At 38.3% G+C, this 16,848-nt stretch overlaps 1 protein-coding gene across 6 annotated transcripts in view; it reads right to left on the reverse strand.

Moving 5' to 3' along the window:
- MYRIP (myosin VIIA and Rab interacting protein) overlaps positions 1 to 16,848 on the reverse strand; it is a 215,521-nt gene that overhangs the window by 89,802 nt on the left and 108,871 nt on the right. Inside the window, exon 1 of one of the 6 annotated variants that reach the window (XM_064671077.1) lies at positions 1,428 to 1,756. The exons of the other annotated variants lie outside the window; for them this stretch is intronic. The gene's annotated coding sequence lies outside the window, so the exon portion shown is untranslated. Of the gene's footprint in view, positions 1 to 1,427; positions 1,757 to 16,848 lie in introns of those variants that run through there. 6 annotated transcript variants of the gene reach the window in all.

The raw sequence follows: 16,848 nt of genomic DNA on the forward strand, positions 1-16,848 counted from the left end.
CCCAGGGCTAAAGTCTCTTTAATATCTTTGCAGCTACTTTTTCTACTGGCAGCCAGAGCTATGCTGTCTGTTGCCTCCAGAACTATGAATAACTATCAGCCCTATTTTCTACAAACAGTACAGAGAGAGACTCATGGGCAGAGACAGTAAATCATCTCCATAGCACAGGCAGCAGAGATGGGAACAACTCAGCAGCAATAACAAGCTCAAGGTACAGTCTCTAATGGCATGTCCTGTGCCCTGTGTCAATTCAAATTGCATTTATATGTGAGAGAGACATTACATCCTTTAAAGCTGTCCTTACAGAAGAACAGGAATATGTTTCATTTCACAATGAACCAAAACAGTTGGTTACTTGAATATGCCTAACTTCTTTTTTTGCTGTCCATCCTACAATAAAAATAAACATCCGAGATTTTGAGGCTGCTGTAGCCGGCAAGATAGAACATAACAGAGAGAACTATCCTCCAGTATATGCAATGTAATAATGTTTCAGCTTCTGCTTACTTCAGAAGTTGTGATTCTCCCTACCTTAGTGGGATAACATACCACTGTTCTAGCATCATAACACACAGATGCTGTGATGCATCTGATAAGACTTCACATTGATGCTTGTAAAACCTGTGTTATGATTGCAGCAGTAGAAAACAGTGTTTAATGTTCATGCTGCTTCCTAGAAAACAGTTAAAAGGCATTAAGAGAGAACATCTGCAGGAGCACTACAGAATGTTTATCAAAACACTGTCAATACAAAAAAATATATGCAATGCTGAAGGAAGCGTGTCCTACATCAGTTACAGAGAACACTATGGATCATCAAAACATCATTAAATCAATAAGTAGTTTACTTTGCATCAGTGAGATTTCAGCATATCTACATGTCTGAGGAAACTACTGCTGTGGTTGTGTCCACACAGCACTGCACTGCTTGGGATTTCAGCAGTGCCAGTAAATACTGACTAGACATTTATATTTACTCACAAATTCAAGAAGTAAAATTATTTTACTCATGTAAGCCTCTCTGTTGCAAAATTTGTTTTTTTTAAGTCTGCATTTGGGGACTAAACTATTTCAAAATATTTTTTAAAGTCATTATAAATGTAAAGATAAATCAAAGCATCCTCAGGAAAACAAAGCTCTCCCTAGATAATCCGATAAATATTGTGCAGAGATATATTTGTCACAAGTTCAAAAAACTGAAACTTAAAATTTTTGTCATGTTCACTGCATCTCAGCATTCAATATTGAAAGGTACTCCCAATCTTATGACTAAATCACACATTAATGTTATGAACTGAAAAAAACTGCATTGCAAGGAGTGATGCACAACACAAGGAATGAAATCATCTCATTGTAGTATCATGCATGACAAAGATTTGGGTATCATCATTACAAATGATAAGAAATAAAGCAATAAGCAGATTTACCTGAAGTAGTAACTGTGTTCTATTCCTGCTCTGTTTCATATTCCTTTCCGGATAAACACCCCTAAAGTATATTTCCCACTTTGTACTGATATTTTATTCACAGCATATGTATTCTTCGTTATTAAGTGAAGAACTGTAAGGCTTTCAGATGGAAGGCAGAGGGTGAGGGGAACAGAAGTCCCCCCATTCTCAGCTCTCCCAAGTGAACTCTTATGATGCAGGTGGACAGAAGGATTCTGTTGAAGGGAAGTTGCAGTGTATGCAGCTTCTCTCAGCAGCGCTTCTCTCCCCAGCAAATGCAGCTCACTCGCAGTGGAACAGCCTGCAGTAGAATAACAAGAGATTTTCTCAAGTGCTAGTGTAAGCGAAGGAGGGGGTGTGAGGGAAAGCAAGGAAAGAGAAGGCTTGGGAAGCTGCTTCTCTCTTCAGCTAAGGCATGCTGTACATCCCTCTTTCACTGGGGTCTCATGAGGATAGGCACACCAAAGATTTTAAGGCTCTGAGATGCTATGCAAGATCTAACACACAGAGTTGGCTATAATAACCAAGGTTAGGGAACACAAAATATTAAGTTTTCAACAGCAATATCAACACCTCCCTGTTACAGCTCCTGTAACGTGATGTACATTTTGAGATAAACAGCAGTATGGTGTGAGATAACATCTTTGGCCTGAAATCTAGTTGCAAAATCAGTGCTGCTGTACTACTCCGCCTCAAGATCCATTTACCACTTTTTAAATTTTGTCTGAATTTACAGATATCATTTTCCCCACTGTATTCTTTAGTATTTTCTCCCCTCTGATGATGAATAAAAAACAAAGGCGTTAACCCTTGCAGGTGATTAGACAGTTCTGTTTACAGCCCATTGATGAATGGCAACTTAAGTGACCATAAAGATGAAAAGCTACTTTGCACATACAAATTGCCAGCAAATATACACAGCTCATGTGCTAGAAGATGAGACTTTTTTTCAGATGCAAGGCTCATCTAGCCATCATGTAACTGGAGTGTTAAAGACCTGCCAAGCCTCATGCTCTTCATGAGGGCTATTCATCTGGTATCCCCTCCTGTAGCTCCCAGGCAGCTCCAGGGCCTGAGCTGATGTTCATTGTGTGGTGCTGGCACTTTCCTCCAGCCCTGATGCCCCTTCCCTGAGGCTGGATCCTCCACATGTAATCTCACAGTTAGCCTCAGCACGTGACTGCAAATAATTAGTTTAATAAACATTTAATGCAAAATCCTTTTGCATTAAACAGGAGCTGAAATGTTTGTTCTCATACATACATTGCTAACAGACAGCAGATGTTTTCAGGGAACTCTAATTCTTAAATTACTACAGTCCATGCTGACTTTAATGACCAGTTCTAAGTGATATGAACCCAGTTTTCCCTCACCCACCACTTTAAAATAACAATATTATTTACAATTAGTTGTTTTAAAAAAGCAATGGTAATAGTTATTAAGTGTTAATACTATTCACTGTGATATAGTAATGACTGTGCTTTGTAATCCAGTAATAATAACTCAGAGAAGTTTCAGGGAGAATTGTCATCCCCGTGTGGTTTATATATGCTAATTCTTATGTAAATTAAGAACCCACTGACACATCCTATTATAATACTTGTCCATTTTGAACATGTATTTGGTGAAATCATCACAGTCATATTATGCTTTGGCAGATGAACACATCCCAGCCTGTATTGTTGCCACGACAAGAGATGAGATATGGATCCATCATGGGAGTGTATCCTCCACTTTGGAAAGTGGGTGTTCGCTACCACTAAAATGGCATGGACAGTGGGTGGCAGCAGGTTATAATTTCTTTCTTACATTACGTAATTAGTTTTATCAATCCCGACCTCTTCAAAACTCAGAGTATAAGAAATAGAACAAACTGCTGTATTTTTATTTACTGCTTCAATATCCTAGCATTTTAGATTCACATTTTCTGTTCTAAAGAGCTGAGCATCACAACTATTTTTAAAAGAGAATCCAGAGCTTTCCATCACTGTAGAAACTGAAGCTTTAAGGGAAATCACAAAAAGATCCATAATAAAATCATGACTGTCAGGAGCCACCCCACATAGCACGTGAAGAAGAAACCCCTTAGCAACATCACGTTGTCTCTAAATACAAACTGCTGACAACTTACAAGGAAGAAACAGCAAGTAATGCAAGCTAGATCATGAGTGTCATGTTAGTGTACGACAGAGCCTGGCTGGGACACTTCTGGGTGGGAAAGGGGAAGGAGCTCGTGGTTGTGAAGGGAGTGACACACAAATGTCAGCCCAACAGGCAGTGCCGTATGTATTGCACTGACAGTGCCTGATCTGGTGAGAGCTGTGAGAAAAGGCAAACAAAATTGCTGAAAAACCTTTCAAAAGAAGAGCATCCCTCAAGGATGAATGACTCTAACAAGTCAGGATTAAGGAAATCATGAGCTCATGGCATTTGTATGCTGCTTACCTTTACAACAGCTAGTTTACAGTGGGTATCCTGGTTTGCTTTTACATGCAAGCACAATAGTACATGGCTCCAACCAGTCCTGAGTAAGGACAATACTGAATATTCTCTCTCTTAGCTCATGTAGATCTAGATCTCTAACAACGTGTAAGGTTTTTCACTATTCCAGACTCCAAACAGTAATGCAGACAGATCATGCAGGGACATAGGGGATCAACTCTTCCAAAACCTACCACATGGCTGCAGGCCTGAGCATGAGCATACCTTTCAGATATGCAGGGCCAGCTGGTTGACAGAACACGTGCTGACTGAGCACATCTAACTCCTGGGCCACCCACACGAGCAGGGCATGTCACACTCCTGTGTGTGTGACACCAGTGTCACAGAGCAGGAACAACACTTGTATGACTCCTGATCTAGGCCCTTGTATGAGTCCTGATCTAGGCCCTGGAGATGTGATGGGTCTGACACATCAAAAAGAGAGGAGTCTTATCACTACAGCTCCCTGTTGTACACTATTAACACAAGGGCCAGGAACCTTCGTGAGGATTAGGCTCCTCAGATCTGTATATGAGAGATAAGTGGTAGAACTGATGTGAATCCTTATTGTTACAGGGTTGGAGACCTCAAGGCCTCCAACAAAACACAGACAACTGTACAAACAAGAGGCATTCCTTGCCTAGGGGAGCTAATCATCTAAACGAAAAAGACAGGCAGGGAGTTGGAGGGAAAGCAGAAGCACAGAGAGGTGAAAGCAATTTGCCCAAGGCCACGCAGCCAGTCAGCAAGCAAACCAAAAATAGAGGCTGACCCCCTTGATTGTCAGGCCATTGTTCCCTCCAGTAGACTGAATCTCCCATGGTGAATGTGACATTAAATTGGTATTTCTGTTTTGCTGCTGTCATTTTTAAAAATAAAGCATGACGACAATGTCTCTGTACTGAGCTGCTGTAATTGAGGCCACACAAGCACTTATAGAAACAATACCATGGAGAACTTTTGTTAAGAGAAGAAAGCAAGGCCCCTGGAGATAGGGATTAGAGATCATATCCCCATTACCAGCTACTCCTCTGCCATTAAAGACAAAGGTTACTGCAGTTTTGAAGGTTCTAAGCATCAGTGCCTTTACCAGAGGAAACCCTGGACAAGAAGTGCAGCTGAAGAATGCCACGAAGGGCAGACACCATTAAGAATTGAGAAAGGACCTGGATATGCAGAAGATTGTAAGGGTGTCCACAGTAGCTCTCAAACTGGCAGGGTAAATTCTGTGCAGAACTTGGCACTGCACATGAACTATTGCTGATGACTGATAAAGATCCTGGCTGCTCTGGACACTCCTCCAAGATGCAGGGCACTTGTTCTTTTAAAGCACATGTTTTCATACTACTTAAATGTCACTTTAAAACGCGGTAAAGTCTTCCAAAAGACTCATATATACTTTTTTAAAGGGCTGCACCAGTGTTACTTCAGGCACTGCAAATGCAAAACGAGACTTCTACGAATGTGTACCTGATGCAGTTTTTCAGATAACCCTAATGAGTGCATAACATAGTACTTGGAGGCCTCAGCAGGAAGAAAAGCCACACACGCTGTCCTCAGAGAACAGGAATTCAGTTACCTGCGTTCCAACACAAGGACAATTTTTCCCAATTGCATTGATATTTTATGCCATTCACTTCAGAACAAAATCACACAGAATTATTTCAGTTACATTTTTAAACACACCTCCTTGGTAGTACACACACAGCCTTCATCCCCCAGACTGGAAGATAGAAAATGTCTCTCTGATCTTCAAGAAGGGCAAGAAGGCAGATTCAGGGAATTACAGGCTGGTCTGCCTCCTCAATCACTGGAGATGAACAAAATGCTCCTGTGAAAGCATTTACAAACACATGAGAGAGAAAAAAGTAATTGGGAGTAGTTAGCCTGGAGTTACAAAGGGGAAATCATGCTTGACCAACCTCATTGCCTTTTGCAATAAGATGACTGGATTGGTGGAGAAGCAGAAACTAGTAGATGTCACTTACCTTAAAATTTTGATACTGTCTCCTGTAAGACCATCACAGTCAAGCTGACAAAGCACAAGTTAATTACGCAGCTGCTGAGGCAGATTAAAAACTGTCTGAATGGCTAGACCTGAAGGGATGTGATCAGGTGCACAAAGTCCAGTTGGAGGCAAGTCACTAGTGGTGTATCCTACAGGCAATATCGGGGCCATTACTGTTCAACATCTAATTGATGACCTGTACAGTGGGATGGAGAGCACCCTCAGTAAGTTTGCAGGTGGTGCAAAACTGGGACGATTGATGTGCTGCTATTCAGAGGGTTTTCAACAGACTGGAAAACTGTGCAGAGAGAAACGTCATGAAGTTCAACAAGATGAAATTCGAAGTCCTGCACCTGGCAAGAATCACCAGCACAGTCTGACAGTTGATTGGTTGGAAAGCAGCTTTGCTGAGAAGGACTTTGGGGATCCTGGTGGAAAAGAAGCTGACTATGAACCTGCAACATACTCTTGCAGCAAAAAGAGGACAAACAGCATCCTGAGCTGTATTTAGGAGAAGCATCATCAGCAGATTGAGGCAGGTGATATTCCTCTCTGCTCAGCACTGATGTGGATGCATCTGGACTGCTGTGTCCAGTTCTGGGCTCCCCAGTACAAGAAAGATAAGGACTTAATGGAGCAAGTCCAGGGCAAGGCCACAAAGATGATTAAGGTCGATGAGGAGAGGCTGGGAGTGCTGGGACTCTTTATAAAGGAGAAAAGAAGACTAGTGTGTGGATCTTACCAATGTGTATAAGCATTTGATGTGAGGGAATGAAAAAGAGTGAGCCAGGCTTTTCTCAGTAATGCTCAGTGAGAGGACAAATGAAAACAGAAAAAATTCTGTCTAATCAGAGGAAAACACTTCATTTTTCATTTTGAGGGTGGTGAAACAGTAGAACAGGTTGCCCAGAGAGACCATGGATTCTCCATGAAGATATTAAAAACTTGATATGTTCTGGGAAAACTTGCTCTAGCTGACTCTGCTTGAACAATGGGGCTGAGCAAGGTGATCCCAAGAGGTTGCTTCTAATCTCAGTGATTCTGTGATTTGCTGGTGCTTCAGTACATAAACAGCAGTTTGCTTGCAATGACCATATTACAATTGGTGCAGGTGTATGCAAACATCTCACCATGGTTTCTTGGTGAGCTTTCTCTCCTTCTGCCAACAACAGATTGCATCAAATTGAAGAATTTAATTCTAGTCTGCAGACTTAAATGGGACAAGTAATTAATTCCTTAGTAAGGTGTGCTAATTCACCTTTGTATTCAGGTCCTTGTTACAGCTGTTGTGCATATTCCACTAATTCTTACCTTTTGGTATGTGAACTGCACCCATTTGACTCATTCCCACTGAAAACGAAAATGCAGAAATTAAAGGCAAGTGTGTAACTGTGACTTCTGTATAGGAAGTAGAGGATACTACTTTAACAGAATTAATCATGTCTGGCACAAAAGTTGAAGAAATTTGTGAGAAGAGGGGAAGAATTCAATTTATAAGGATATTGCAGTCAACTATTAATACAGGAAAGGTACAGACTCACATTCAGACACTGAAATGAGTCAGAATAGCATACCTTAAGTGAAAGAAGGGAAGTATCTTAAATACTTAATTTACCAATGCTAAAGCATTCTAACCTTTTTAAGCGCTAAGCTGACTGATTTCAGCATGTTATCAAATAAAAATATATAGTACTTGCTCTTCTCTCGGGAAAAAAAGGATAAGAAAATTATTTTTCTGAAGAGTAAAACTTCCACTATTCCTAGACTGACTTGACTGAGAAATTAGTAATCCTAGATGTCTGTAATAAGGATTTCTCTCTATCTACTAGGATACTAGGATATCCATATACAAAACATATTTGAAGGTAGAGGGCAGAAGCAGTTTCATAATTCCACATATCCACATTTCCAATACTGTCTAGGAATGCAGTCCTTTTCAATAATACAGAGTGACACACTATAACATCAGAAGTTCAGAATTATACAAAACAATTATGCATCAATTGACTATAATTTCTTAAATGAAATGAAGTACAGATAAAGATTTTACAGAATTGTATGTATAGTCTATTCTTTATTTTGAGAAAGTACTGCATCTTTCCATATATTTGGCTAATATATTAGAAAATAATAATAGAGTAAGTATCACCAGAAGAATAAATATCACCAGTTGCTAATTCTTTCATGAGAATCCTCTTGTCATTTAAATCAGCAAGAGGATTAAGAAGATCCACCTTATTGGAAAAAATAAATTTCCTCCATTTGTAGCTACCCACGGCACACTCAACATTTTTGAATACAAGTTCTGCAGCTATGATCGACTACTTTTTAAAATTAAAAGATGTGAAAAATTCCTGAACACATACAAAGGCCTTGATAAAGTTTAAGAGAAGTTTGTTATATGAACTTAAAAGTAATAATTCTAAAATTACTTTGAATCCTTTTACTTCTGAAAAAGCAGTTTTGGGATCTGAGAATTAGGATGGGGAGACTGGAAAAGGGATGTGGGACTTCCTATTACCACAGCAAATGAAACAGTTATGAGTCCCCATTTCTTGTTTAGACATTATCTATTTAAGACCATTATCTACCAGCAAATCCCCAAGATTCACACCTGAACTCCTGAACTTAGTCTGATAGCAGCAGAAAGAAGGCCCCTTCATCCAAGGGGTTTTTATTTGGTTTTTTTTTTCCCTCCCAAAGAATCTGACTATATTTAAAAATAATATACCTTAAAAGCTAAATAAAATATTGACTTCTGTATTATGATGACAGTGAGCTGGTCTTAAGATTCAACAGTCAGACACTAACACCTGTAGCTATGGCAACTCTGGCTTCCTGTTGTAATCTGCACAGCACAGCAACACTTCAAAATACAACACTGTCAAACTAGACTTAAAAAAAAGCAAGGTTGGGAAATTTATGTTGTGTAATTTCCTGGAGAAAAAAAAAAATTAAAAACCCTAGTAAGGTGGCAAAGTTAAAATGAGGTTTTCCAAAACAGCTAAAGTTCATAACCCAGATCAGTAGTGAAGTAAGGAAACTGAAGCTGTGGTTTCCCTTGAGTCTGCTCTAAAGTCCACTACATGCTTAAGTTGCACATGGATTTTACTTCAGTAGAGTTCAAATCCTGAAAACTTGCCACTTTCAGGTCAGTACTGTTGTGTAATCAAGGAAAGTAAGTAAGAGACTTAGCACAAAAAAACCCTCAAACTAAATTTTGTTCTTGTTCTTGTACACTACAAAGCAGACTACCATGGCTAGTTTATTCGAAGAATTAGTACAGGATTGGGCATATTTGCCTACAGGAAAACATACTTCCTCAGGACATCTGGATATGCAGCACTCTGTTGAAAAAGTAGTTTCCAGCAAAAGAAAACCACAGTTGCTCTAGGCACAAACCCAATCTGACAGCAAGATAGCAGAAATATGGATTAAGATTTCACAGTACTAGTTCCCACAGGTTTTTAAAATAGCTGTGTATACACTGTTCTACCTGTAGGTGAACTGTTTTGCCCAGTATCATAGAAAATTATTAAAAAGATGATCACAACTGAACATTCTTCTACTTGAAGAGAATGCATGCACGAAGCTGTAAATTTTCATCCTTTCCTCTATACAAAGTCCTGCTTAAGAACTACCCATAGCTGTTCTGTTGTATGCTTTAGGTAAAACTTAAAACTAAGTCCAACACCAATGAGGACAGTAATATTTAAAGAGGCTTTTGAGAAACAAAACGGAGTTATTCTTCATACATCTCTAAGACTGCAGTCCTCCTTTTGCAATTAAATTTAAAATCCAATGGCTCTGAAACAGTCAACGAATATGTCTGCAAATTTAAGAAGTACAGCTCAGATCATGTCCAATTGTTCTTTAAAATGCTCATATATTGTACATATATTGCATCAAAATTGCTCCATTGTGCCTGGAAATAGTATATGTATTTATGCAAGATATGTTTCATTAAGTAATGCTGACATGAAGCTTCCATGTTAGCTCACAAAATTAATGAAAAGAGTTTTGGAATGTGCATGCAACAATTTTTTTAAAAAGTACATATCATATATATAAATACATAGACATAAACATTTATTGTTTGAAATTATTAGTTAATGGTACTATAAGCATGGGAAAAAAATCCTGTTAATGTATTTTCACATTAGAGTGGTCTTGATCTTGTGATCTTTGATTAAACTTCCTTAGAAAAAAATGATTACAACTGATAGCCTAGAGGGCAAAATTTTAAGAGAAGTTGGCAATACTTTTAATTAAAACTTCAATATGGTCCACTGTTTGTAATGACACCTTTATATTCAGAGAAGGCAATCTCTCCCACTACTGAATTTTGCCTTACATGGTTAACACTTAATTGATCAACAGGAAGAGCAAAAGGATCTTGAGTTCAGCCTGGATTGCAATGACAAGAGAAGCCACATTCACATGATCAAATAATCCATGCTGGAACAACTCCCAGCTCTGTGTTAATTAAGGTTATAACTTGATTTTCAGGCTTTAAAGGAAATTTCCACAGAAGAATGAGAGGACGAAAGCAAACCCTCCAGACCTGAAGGAAACCAGCATTAGCATTAGCTATTGCATATCACACAGGATTTCTGCAGCAAGTCCATCAATATTAAGGCCCTACCTCTCCTGACAACAAAGAAAACAAGTATAAGGAGATACCCTCTGCAGAGAAGAGCCCGCAGTCTGGCACTATGTGGAACAATCTATGAGAAAAAAAAAAAAATTAACTGATCTACCAAAATCTTGATGGACGTTCCTAACCAGAGCATGTGGAGGCTCCACTATAGCAATGCACTCCAAGATTTTGATTAGGCTGCAGCCAAAGAACTCAAAAACTTCTGCTTTAGATAGGAGGTTTTACTTTATATAAACTCACACTCTAATGGGAAAGAAAACCTTCCTACCAGCATTAAAAAAACCCCAGTATTTTGATGCACTCCTTTACAGACAAGAAACATGTATGTTTTCATAGAGCACATCTTACAATCCTGAAAAAATTCCTGATCCCCACGATGCGAATCGAAATGAGGAAAACAAGTGCTCATAACTGAAACAAGACTCTTGCTTTCTGCTCTTTTTCAGCACCTGCTGGTACATTAATGCTTTTCCAGCAAATGAAATGGCACTGCAAAAACTGGTAGAGTTAGAATAGAAAGCAATATGGCTTCAAGGCAGTGTGACATCCTTATGTGGTGGCTCCTTTGCTGAAACCAGCTACTTAAGTGTAGAGAAAGATAAATATACCCTGTAATGCAATTAGCTTCTAAGTGCAAAGGGGGTACGATGATGAGAAAAAGGTTTATTAGCATCACCAATGAAAACAGACAGTGAGAAATGAAAACACTAATCAGTGGTAGGAAGTGTGTTCCTATTAAGTTAGCTAATTAAATGGTTGTTAAGAGGTGGGCAGGTAAGGTCTGAAGTATATTGTAAACTGGCTTATAATTTACTGTTACTCTTAAGATTACCTGACATCTCCATCTGTTGTTTGTTACTTTGATAAACTTCAACTCCTTTGAATTAATTGTGTTGTGTTGGGAATTTGCCTTATATTAAAATATCAAAGTTGTTCTCCAATTTCTAAGGATGAGGTGAAAGAACAACATATTTTTCAAATATATGGAAACATTAATCTTCTGATTTTTTCTTTGAGATGCTTTTCTCCTGCATGGGTTGGAGGACAGCTTCTGAAAGACACCGGACAGTTTGTGCATCTCCATGAAAAAAAAAAGCAACACGAACTTGGCCAAGTCATGTGATTTTGAGAAACCACAGTAAAGTTTACAGAGACTTTGCAGAGTGGTGTGATTTTGCCAACACACTCTATGTAAAAATAAATGCTCACTAAAGTGCACACCCTTGCAAAGGCAGGAGCAGAGACTGAGTCATCTGCTGTTGACAGATCTCTAAGAAACAAACTGACAAAGCGTCCTGTTTCTGCTCCCAGGCTGCCTCTCAAAGGGTAATAACCACCTGCTACTCCTCTTGCCTCCAATGCCAAAGACCTGCAAGGTTTTCAGAAACATGCAGATGTTGCTAAAGATGCACGTAGATCTCAGTCTAGTAGAACATGAGGAAGACTGCTTTTGGTTTGTTCTTTTCTTCGAAAAAGGACTACAGAAGCTGTGACTCCTGTAGAAATGTAAGCTGTGCCTCCAGGGCAATTTTTGGCTTATTGACCACATTACTCTCAGCTTCTGAAACAAATGAAACAAAACAACTGCTTTAGCCTCTAGATAGTCCTTTTTTCTCTTCTGCAGTGGGACTGCAGTAAGGCAGACATCCTGTGGGCAAATCAGTAAGAAATCACAGTCTGAAAAAAATTTATAATGCACATGTCTGAGTTATCTCTTCACAGTATTCTTAATCATTGCAAAATATGTGCTCACTATTGCAATTTAAACTGCTCTTTAAACATCTTTGTGTCACTGAGATGACACAGTGTCTTTAACTGATCTTAGTGATTTTCTTTTTGTAGCCCTCAAGCTTCTACAGAATGTTAAAAATGTTTTAAAGAAACTGAAAAGAAAAAGATAACTAGATCACTACAAATGCAAAGAGTAAATCTATTGTATTAGCTAATGAAACATAATGTTGATAAAAATAACCAGGACTACTCAGATTGACCTAATTGTATATTTTCTCAACAATAAGCAACACTTATATTTCAAGGTAAGGTTACTGAAAGGGAAAACAGAAAAGTGAAATGTTACCATGGAAATGTTTGACACCAAAGACAAATGGAAGGTCTCTAGGAAAATGGCTGAAGTTTTAAACAGCAGGTATCCAGTGTAGGCACAAAATCCTAAAAAAAGGAATCTCTCCGTAGAGTAAGTTACATTTTTCCTTGCATTCAGTTACTTGTCTGTTTATTCGCTCTGAGTTTTCTCAGTACTTCAACTATTGTTTACCATCTGGAATTCCTGGTATTTTTACTGGGAAATGAACTGTCAAAATCGTCTCCAAAAATCTAGGAATTTTTTTACCCCTTTTAAAATTTCAACACTTGGTTCTAAGTTTTAAGTCTGTTTCAATCTGGCATTGCAGTCAAGTCTGTAGAAGTAAATTTATGTTAAAAAAAAAAAATCTGTAATTTTGTAATTTCTATTCCAAACCCAGCAAGCTAAAAGGTCAACTTACATCTGAAATAGATCCAGCTACATTAAGGTAGGTAACTCTAAGGCAGAATTACTCAAGCAACTAAAAGCCTACAATTCTATAAGGTTCACAACTCCAGCTTAGATTTTAAGGATTTTTAAATAATATTTTCCATGCCCACTCATACAGTACTGTGGCACAACAAAAGTTGTGGTTCATGTGGGAATGCAACATGAATATGCCGATACTGAACACAGCAGGGATAGTTTAAGGTCACTGTCTGCTCCAGACAGCACTTAGTTCTAGTCCCTTTAAGAAATCAGTAAGTAATGCGTATTTTAAAAGACTATGCTGCTGAATGTAAGCGTATGGGGAAGTCATTTTGAGAGAGCAAAGGGATTTTAAGAGTTTGTGTCAGTGAAACATTATGTTTTAACTCCCTGCTGAAAAAGAAATTTCATTATAGAGAATGGCAGAAAAATCATGACCTAAGAGCAAATTCTCCAAATATACCAAAAGGTTTCAGTGATTTAGTGAAATAGGAAGTCTGCACAGCTTGCCCTGTTCTGCCATTATGCTGTATTATGGACAGAAATTATTTTGAAATTAGATTAAATTAAAATTAATCAAGATACTTATAAAATTTTCAGAATATTTACTTCAAACCCCTAAATGTATTTGTTAATCTTAGCAGTAATATGAAGCATCCCTCTTGTGAAGTATCCCTCTTGTGGAGCTCTGATTCAAATATTAAATTCATTTTAACTTCAATTATGGAAGCACAAACAGTATTGACATAATAACATCAAGTAAATTTCACAGATGATGTTTGGGAATATTTATTTATAACAATTATTTATTTATATAAATGAAACCGGGACCACATGATCCCATTAGACATATATGCACTGACTCTGAAAGGCAAATTTGGTTTTAGAGTGGTTTTTCCTCTCTCTGACAGCACCACTGTGAATTTCTAAACATACCAAATGAGCAATTCTCACGTCCTTCTTGTAATAAGGCTGAAGAGGTTGTAAATACACAGAAAAGCCATTTAGACGTGGTACTTTTACATACAATGAAATCCTTGGCAACAAATGAAACACAGAACCTGAAATGACATTTTGCAGAGGCTTTGTCTAAACCAGTTAAAAGGCCATAAGTATTTTGTGATCTTTCACTGTAAACTTATGAGAACAGGACTAAGTGGAGGAAAATAACCAAAAAATGAGATAATTTTGGAACGGTAGAAAGCTAGGCAACTCACCTCATGGGATGAGCTTATTATCTCTTGGAAAAAAATATTTTTCTATTGCAAACTCACACATACTAACTTAGCAATTTGTTTAAAAAAAAGTTAGATGGTACAGCTCCCTGTCAAAAGAAAAAGCAAAGCTCATTTAAATCCTGATGTCAGCTTGAATTAATTTATTTTAGACCCATGGCAATATTCCCTGACACGGCAGTTTTTTAATTATTAGGCATAAAAGCAGCATTCTTAATAAATCCCAACAGTAATGATAATGGCAGAAGTATTTTACTTTCTGCAGACTCTCAGAGGCCATAAATGCTACATTTATTCTGAGGGCAGTGTTCTGATTGAGATGAATCTGTAGGAGCATCTGGAGACAATTATTCAGCTAGAATTAAAAGCAGAATAGACCTGTGAGATCTGAGTCTGAAAGGAGGAAGCCTTTCTGCACTGGAAACAGCACTCTGCCAATGCAGAGGCTCTGAAGATTTGTTGTAAGGGTTTCAGTACCATGGAACGTTTCACCTCATCTAGGAAGATGGTGCACTAGTGAAAGCTAGTCATTTTAAATGAGGAAAAGAGAGGATTTTCTGCTCATCTTATGTATATGTCAAATAGGGAAAAAAGCCAAGCAACCAATATGTTGCTGTTCTGATGGGATTAGGAAAAGTCACATCATAGAGAAGCAATAAAGTTATCTAGCACCTGGTTCCCCACCCCAGCTCTCTTTAGATTTGCCAGAATCTTTGCTACCAAAGGGAAAAGATGTTTTTAGCAAGAGGAAGCTATCTCAAAAGCATGGTAGGGCAGTTATGCTTTCTGTCTTAACCTAACAGAAATGTCCCTCTACTGAGGAAATTATAACTAATACAGAGCCCCAGTTAAAAGAATTCTCTGATGAAGCTAATTCTTTCCCACCACATATTGTTTTAGGGTTTTTTTCTTGTAAAATATAAATGGAATTTGGGAGGTTCCATCAATAATGCTTAAATAAAAATTTCCTCGACACACAAAAGCGCCTCTGCAGAACGATCCAGACCTTACTAATGAAGGGCATCATTCAATTTGTTGCATGCTGATTTTCTCTTATATAGGTTATAACAATGCAAGTAACATGCAGGATGAAACATGTAGGATATATATCACAGAATCACAGAATATTCTGAGTTGGAAGGGACTCACAAGGATCATGAAGTCCAACTCTTAAGTGAATGGCCCATACAGGGATCAAACCTGCGACCTTGCCGTTATTAGCACCATGCTCTAACCAACTATGTTAGCTCACTCTATTTCTACAATCCCTGCTAAAAGGAAATTCCTTATAGAATCTAAATTCTCACTTATATTAAGCACTTGTTCCTGGCCTGGCTCCCCAGATATATCTTCTTTGTAAACTTCATCTGCTGGTCCCCCCAGAAAGAACAAGGAGTAGCTGCTGCTTGTATGAGTACACTCATATCTGATTTCATGAAAAAGATTTGCTAGGATTTAAGAAATCCCATCACAATGCATCAGGCTACCTGTGAAAAATCTCATTAGAAGAGAATGTTAAGAGTTTATTATGTCAGTTGTCTGATTTCAACCAAATTAGCTAGCCTCGGACACAAATCTTAAACAGTCTGTAGTTAGAACGTATGATGTCTATCTATGTGATAACTAGGAGAAGCACCATTTTTAGATTTTTGCTTCACTATTAAAAAAATTATTAAACCCATGAAATCTAGCAGCTAAAGACAGCTACTACGGAGGAGGTGTTTCCCTTTGCTAAAGGCAAGGCTTTATTTTTATGTTTTATTTTTTTCCTGATCAAGATTTCCCATCTGCTATGTTATCAACTATGAATTTTCCAGAGAGATCTCTCCAGACTTCACTTGACAATCATTTGGACAGGAAAGGCTGCTTTTCTCACAGGTGTCTCTCAGGTTCAATTGCAGTGCCTTGACCACTGAAAAAACATCACTGCAGTAACAGCAATAGTCATCAACATTTAAAAGTCTATGGCGTTTTTTGATCTGAAGGCAGAAACCACAGCTCTGTGTCCCCACCATCTCACCATTTTTGCATGTTATAGCACACAGGGAAGCGAAATCTGAGCCATCTTGAGGCTTTTCTGACCACCGACCTACCCGTGGATAAAACAAAGTAACATGCTCTCCTGCCTTGGAAAGCCCTTCTTCAAACTCATGTTCTGGCCAAAAGCAGGCACAGAGCACACATGAACACACAGTAAGGCTAAAAGAGAAAAGTAGACTAGAGATACCCTACTTCTGATAGATGAGATGAGACTCTGGATTGATTCTTATGGAGGATGCAGAAGGTGAAAAGCTTTAAAATGTCTGACCTAGGTAATTGGATGGTGTATCGGTTGTTCCCCATTCAAGACACAGTAAGATTAACAGAACCTGGAGCCTTCCAGAACCCTGATTTCCCATATGGAGCCTGTCACATCCCTGTTTTTCATTCAAACATTCCAGGTCTGTAAGACACCAAGTTAAAAAAAAAAAAAAAAAAAAAGAAAGAGCACATGAGCACACTTT

Source organism: Pseudopipra pipra, chromosome 1, assembly GCF_036250125.1.
Source record: "Pseudopipra pipra isolate bDixPip1 chromosome 1, bDixPip1.hap1, whole genome shotgun sequence".
Lineage (NCBI taxonomy): Eukaryota > Metazoa > Chordata > Aves > Passeriformes > Pipridae > Pseudopipra > Pseudopipra pipra.